General features: G+C 36.1%; 1 pseudogene; it reads right to left on the bottom strand.

Annotated features, from left to right (window-relative positions):
* Positions 1-1,744: 1,744 nt before the first annotated feature.
* LOC741658 (rho GTPase-activating protein 5-like) lies at positions 1,745-6,955 on the bottom strand (annotated as a pseudogene).
* Between the last annotated feature and the right edge of the window lie 581 nt (positions 6,956-7,536).

The raw sequence follows: 7,536 nt of genomic DNA, 5'->3' as shown, positions 1-7,536 counted from the left end.
CTCACCCCCACGGAATACCATATACATGTTACTAGAGTATAAGCTCCATGAGGGCAAGCATTTTTATGAGAATTCATTTTTCTCTTTGTAGCATCCCCTGCAACTCAAAGAGTGCCTGGCACGTAAGAAGCAACCTGTAACTATTTGTTCAAAATTTTTTTCTCTTTAATCTCTCATGTGCTGTTAGATTTCTTAATCTACCTTTTTGATTCTGTACATTTTTTCTTTATATTTTTGAGACTACGTATTAGTTTTATACAAGGTTGAAACTGTTGTGTGTTATTGGTTAATTTAATGTTTTATGACATAATCTTATAATCCTTTTGCCTAAAATTTAATATATCTGACATTCTTACCTCTGACCCAGATTTCTTTTCATTAGTATTTAATGAGTTTATCTTTTCTTCATTCTTTTACTTTCAACCTTTCTGTGTAGTAATTTCAAGTGTTTCTTTCAAGTATCATTTAGTTAGACTTTATCAAAATCTAATCCTACAAACTCTGTGTTAATGTGTTTATCTCATTTACATATATTGCGATTAATGGTATATTTGCATTTCTTCTGCCATGTTATTTTATAGTTTCTAATTGCCCTGCTCTTTCTTTCTTTTCTTGTTTCTTACTTTGACTTAATGGATTTAAACTCATTTCATCGTACTAGTTGGGAGCTTATATATTCTACCCCTATTCTTAGGAGCTACTCTTACATGTTATGTTAAGCTACTCTTAAACATAACATACATACTTGGCATAAAGTCTAAAGTTACTTTATATCTACTTCTACCTTCCTTGAAAACAATTATTACTAAGGTTTCATAATACTAATACTTGTTTAGATTTACCAGCCTGCTTTCTTTTTTAAGATCTTAAAAATTAAAAAAAAATTTTTTGTAGGTACATAGTAGGTGTATATATTTATGGGGTACTTGAGATACTTTGACAGGCATGTAGTAAGCAGTAATCACATCATGGAAAATGGGGTATCCATCCCCTCAAGCATTTATTCTTGGAATTGCAAACAATCCAATTATACTCTTTGAGTTATTTTTTTCTGAAAATCATCTATTTACTATAATACATATAAGACAATCTTAAAATTGTAGTCTGAATTAAGATAACATTTACCAAAGAATTTTTTTCTTTACTACACAAAATATAACCTAGTGAAATTTGCCTGTGCCACCTATTCCGAAAATTTTATCCATAATTTATTGTTCTGGTTTATATCTTCACTAACAAAATGTTTACCCCCAAAAGCAGCAGTCGTCTATAGTAATTCTGGTACCAACATCAAAGGAAAAAAATTGGCTTAAAAATGGTGCAAAAGCCATTTTGGGTTTTAGGGTAACACATCGCAGGAAAGAACATGAATACAAATTTGTAACATAAACACTCCAAAGAGTTTGTCAGTACCCAAAGTATTTTTATTGGTTTTTTGGATATGTTTTTAAGGGCCACATAAAAATAGACACAAGGAACAAATTAAATTGAAGTCTTAGATTTAAATGTTTGGTTTAAAGAATTTTCTACAACAAATTTCATGTTTATGTATGAAAAGTTATATAAACTTAATGCAAATGTCATGAAGTATTTTCTACACTATACTAAATGTGTTCTCCAAAAGGGAAAAAATTAAAATATCTAAAATATATTAGATTAAGATTATAAGAACATCATAGATCTTTTGAACATGCATCTGTTTACAGAATTAACAGTCTACAAAATGTTTATTTCATTATGGACCATAAAGAAATGAGTTGGTGACAACTATCCTTTGCACAATATTATCAACTCACTTTAGTCACAAGCATGTCCTTGGTATGTGTGTAAAAGAAATAGGTTCATTTATCCTTCATCAAATCATCCACAGGTTTATTTGTAAGTAAAGATGAAGGTACAGAAATGTGAAATATGTCAAGTGTATTTTTTCTTTCTTTCAAACAACATCCCAAGCATGGCCTCAGTAGCCTGAAAGTATAAAATACTTAACTAGGCTTTTACTTATCTACACTGACTGCCAGAATGTAAATTAAGTTGCCCAAATTAGCACATCAAATAACAAAATCAGCCAGAAAGCAGGCTGAAAAGCATTAAATGTTTCATATAGGTGAGTTTTTAAATCATTTAATTTCTATAGAAAAATTTTATTCACAATATAATGTGACAGAAATTGTCACAGGAATGATATACTGATTGCAATAAGGTTGCATGCAGCAGCAGCTTTGTATTTTATAGCTATTTTTGTTTATAAAAATTAAACCTCTCCAGTCATGCCTATCACATAGTCTTAGATTTGTAATGTAAGTGAATAAGGAATACCATCTAGTTCAAAGAGAAAATGTCATTTTGAATGTGAATTATCTGTATGAAATATGAAGTATACTACTGAACCCTGAAACATGCATGTCTAGATTTGCTTTTTGTCCAAATCCAGCCTGTTTGCAATTACTTCCTACTCATATAATACCAAGAGGTTCTGTTTGTAATTGTGGTTGTATCAGCTGAGGTTGCAATGGTGGCGGCAACTGAAGTAGTACCATTGGTTCCACCAACTGTCCTGGGTTTGAAGGTGGTGGAGAAGCCACAGTGTTTGTTGTTTCTACAATTTCTCCATTGTAAAAGAAAAACTGACACTGTTGAATGAATATTTCAAGAACAGATTGATGAATCTTAGTAGTAGACAGAAACTCTTGATTTTCAAAGTCAGCTCTCATCAAGGTTGGCCAAAAACAGATGGAAAGTTGTCTGCTGTCATTAGGTTGATTTTATTTTGCTAACTAGCCCTGTTCAGATGTGTTATCATGTATCTGAATACATCATAGTTTACAGAATGAAATTTCTTAACAATTTCTTTCAAGGCATGAAGACGTTCTATATAATCTGGGATTTTTACTGCTTCCAATAGCTCTGGATGAAGAGAATATGGTATTAAAGGAACTGGCAGATCTGCAAAGAAAGCTTTAAGGGCTCCAGCTACAGCATTTACTATTACTTCCATTGACACTAGATTGATATTATGATCTTGATCAAACTGCTTTTGAATATTGTCTTGGTCAGTTTTGTTCCCACTAACACGGTAGAGTCCTTCAGTACATAACCCTGTATCTTCAATAAATTCCACACATTTCTCAACAAATACTGGTATGGGCTTCTCAGCTGTAAACAGATCCTGGAGGGGCATCCCAAAGTAATTACTTTCCCAATTTCTACATGTTGGTGGATTGAAGGTCTCAGTTTTCTTTTTCTGCTTTTTATCTCCTTTCGCTTTGCGGGTTTTCTTCTTCATCTTCTTATCATCTAACTCCTGGTCAGAAGTGATTGCAGGATTACCAATACCTAACCTTTCCAAGTTTCAACAGGAGAAAGAAGTGGATCTTCTTCACTTCCATGATGTCTTCCTTTTCTTTTTGTTTTAGAAGTGGTGAAAGCCTCATCATCACTTGCATCTGAATGTGTTCTCCTATATCATGACTTGGCTTTACTAAACAAGGTTTTAGATTTATATTTGTATTTTGAAGGCCTCCGTTCCCCGTGATTTTTTGAGGTTCTATGAGAAAATCCATTTTCTTCATCTCCTTGGGTGTTATTTACAAGTGAGTTTTGAATTTTAATGCGATTTTTGACTATCATCTGGGACAATATAAATCTCATCAGAATAGCCCTTCTGTTTTAAAATTGTATCAATGGGTTCCGCATAGTTATCTGGAGGATCCATATCTTCAGGGTGTGCCAAAGGCACCCAGGAAGTCTGCTTTCTTGGATTTTTACCAATACCAGCTTCAATTGTTTTTAAAAGGTTTGGATCCATTTTTTTCACATTTGTCTTAGGTACAACTAGTTTAGGTTTAATAGGTGGAGGCACTTTATGGTTGCATTCATGGTCACGACAGTTTGGGGTACTATGAATAGAATATTCATTTCCTTGCAAATCTAATCTATATCTGGAATGGTCACTAGGTGTTGGAAGCAACTATACATCATCCCCAATTGGACTATAAGGAGGTAGTGCTTCTGTGTCATCATCTGAATCAGGGTAGTTGTTATAGGGAAAAGAGTCTCCGGGAGATGGTAGAAAAACATCTTCACTTTGATGGGTTGATTCCCTTGTATTATCAGACAAATAAGAATTTTCTATCGTATGTTTTTTCTCTAGAACATCACTAAAAAACAGAATAAAGATCTCGGTTTGCTGATGATACTGAGATAAAGAATACAATGCTGTAAATTTAGCAGTGATCTCAGTTGCAATGTGTTCTCCTTCATTCATTAATTCTTTGATAGCCTTATTTTCAAAAAAAAAATCTGCTTGGCTATCAGTAACTGCCACCAGCTGTACAGGAATGTGTCTTGAACTTCTGAGAGAAATGCTCGAAGCATTCCCATTGATGCTTTCCGTTTTGCAGAGTAAATTAATATATACCCATGAACTAGTTCATCTTTTCTTACTGCAATTGAAGAGTGGTATGATAATATTGCGGTCTGTATTCGCCTCCTTTTTTTGCCAATGATTTTATCAAGCATTAGGGAATTATTCTGTCCAGCTTGAGCAGCGCTGCAAGAATGAGAATCAGGGAAGGGTGAGGGAATAAGATTCACACTAAATGGATCTCCACACATGGCACACATGACAATTCTCAAGTCAGCTTCTGATATGTCCTTATTGACAGAAACTGGGCTCACCACAGCCAAATTGGGTTTAACAGATTCCAGTACTCCCCTTAGAGCTTGCTTTATTTGGGTTTCTTAAAAATTATGAGGATATGTACCAGCAGGTACATCTACAAAAGGACATTGTAACTTGTCTGCCATCTGCTGCCCTTGGTGCCTGAGAATTGGTAGATTCTTACTAATGGAACCTCTCTGATTAGCCAGAATTAATGTAAATGGAAGATTAGCCAAGTATTTATCTTTTCTGATCTGAGAAGCTTCAGTTCTTATTTTCCCAATAAATTCCCCCAATAATACTCAATGACTTAATGGAATTAAATACACAGAAGCACAGATGTGGTTTAAAGGCGGCAGTCCATAACTGACTCAAAAGGTAAGGCAAACTGGCCGAAGATCAAGTTCATAAATTTTCCATCTAAGGCATACTCATCATCAGTGGATTGTGTCCTTATCTCATTTGCTAGTTCTTGGGCAAGGCCAACCTTCCCTAAAATAAAAAGGTTAATTTTATCTATATTGGTACTATCGTGATATAATCTTAAGCAGCCGTGATCCAACTGTAAAAGACTGCTAGCAAGTAACTGCTCCACTTTAATGTCTGTACAATTTTGGTCACTAAGACATGTTTCTTTAGTGGGATGATAAACAAATCCTATATGCTTAAGTAGAAGAGAGTCCCTATCAGGTGCAAGTTTCTGTAAAGCTTTATATCTAGGTTCTTCACTCAGAACTGTATGAATTTCACTCATTTTATCTGAACTAGGTGTTGCATTAAGATCTAAATCATAAAAAAGTTCAGAATGCTCAAAAAGCATTTCTTGAAACTTTTCTTTGGCTTTTTCAACTATTTCTCACTGATGCCTACCATATACCTCTTTGCTATCAGCCTCAGTGATATACTTGAAGGCTTCATCCTCCATAACAAAGCACATAACTTCCTCACATGGCTGTCCAGGTGAAATGACTTGAATTTTTTCCAAAGTCTTTTTGAATTTTTCCTTCATTTCTACCCTCCTCTTCTCGGATATTGGATGTTGTACATGGTTCTGACAGACTTTTTCAGCTTCTAAAGTGCTCAGGAGGTCAAATGGAATCTGCCTGTCATTAATTTTGTCTATATGGTCAGTTTCATCCCAAGGTGTTTTTTCTAGCACCACAAAACATAACTGGAAATCTATTCTCTTTTCCATTAACTTCAAAGCTTCTGACCAATTCAAATGTTCAATCTCTTCTACACTTGGCAAGAGTGTTAAAAACTCTTCTTCGTAAAGTATTTATATACTCTTCTCTCGTTTTTCTTATAGGTTCCTGTTTAAGTTGTTGTATATGTTTTGAGAATGTATTTCTGGCCTTTCTTGTTCCCTCTAAGTTGATGTATTCTTCATAATCAGGATGATTTTTTAAATTTATTACTTACAGTTTTCCAAGTTGCATGATAATCTCTCACGGTCTGCACAAGTTTTCAAACTTATCTGTTGCTGTGACAAGTTGTCTCTGTGTTTTATAAGCATCCAAATAGGGAATAATTTTAGGCTTGCTACGAGTTTTATCCAACATTTGTACCAGTGCAGTGAAACACGTTTCAATGTTGACATTAAATCCTGCTGATGTTTCCACTAGAAGAAGCTTCTTTTTGTTTGAAGCAAATGCCTGAACTTCTCTAAGATAATGATCCATGCATTCATCACATTTAGTTGCCGCTATTATTACAGGTATTTTTTATTTTGATAATTGGACAAAAAGGTTATTCACAAATTTAAGTTGATCATCAAATTTCCTATTGCATCCCTGACTTACATCAATGCATAATAAAAATCCATCTACATTGAGCTTCCCTTCAGGCATTTGCTTCTGTTCAAAGTCTTGTTCTAAGCCTAGTTGATCAGTGCAAATGTACATTAGTTTTTCTGCTGACTGCAATCTAGATGCAGCTGCACGTTTTATATATGGTTGCAAATTCATACTCCGATGAGGCAAGAATGTCTGGTCATCAATGAACTGTTAAATGACATGAATTTTGCATTCTACTCCAACTTCACCATTTTGTGTTATGTCACCCCAGTAGTACAAAAAGTGATCACTGTTTACTACTCGTCCTCCAAAGTCAATGGTGCTTAAGCACAGAAGTATGCTCTGGATAATATGTATCTGCTTTTGAGCGTGCAAATCTATTGCACAAACAAGACTTTCCAACTCCACAGTTACCTTTGTCTTTTTCAGTCCCAGAGAGTCCAACTACACTGATAGTATAGGATGGGGGACGAGGCTCTTTGTTTTTTGCCATCATAACTCTCTTCTCATGCCTCTACATTCATAAATGTAGATATGAAACCAGATATGCTTCTCATTCTGAAAATAAAATCATCTGAAAATACAGATCCCAAGTTTCAGAACTGTATTTGGTTCTTTGTATTTCCCTCATTTCTGTGCAGAAACATCTTCAAGATCATAGAGATCGTTTTCCTAACAACGTCGGTCTCCTCTGTCTCCTCCTCAACCACAGCGGCCCTGGCTGTGGCTGTCGGCAGCAACATTCCTGGGTAGCGCTCCCGCCGCCGCCTCCTCCTCCACTCTCTGCTCGCCTCTCCCCCGGCGCGCTCACCGAGCGGCGCGTCCCTTCAGCCACCTCCCTCCGCCCTCCCCGACACACACGCCCGGAAACCCTGAGCCCCACGGCCCCCGCAGCCTGCTCACCCACCCTCCCTCCCTCTCTGCCACCAGCTGCGGCCCCGTCCCTCCCGCTCTCCCAGCGCCAGCCGCAGCGCCAGGCTCAGTAATGGCGGCCACCCGGGCTCCCTCGCGCCGACCTAAGTTAATTTTTAATGTACAATTAAAGTATTATTGACTATAGTCACCCTGTTGAGCTAT

This window comes from Pan troglodytes, chromosome 6 (assembly GCF_028858775.2).
Source record: "Pan troglodytes isolate AG18354 chromosome 6, NHGRI_mPanTro3-v2.0_pri, whole genome shotgun sequence".
Lineage (NCBI taxonomy): Eukaryota > Metazoa > Chordata > Mammalia > Primates > Hominidae > Pan > Pan troglodytes.
Note: the sequence above shows the minus strand (reverse complement) of the source record. Positions and strands in the feature narration are given on the sequence as shown.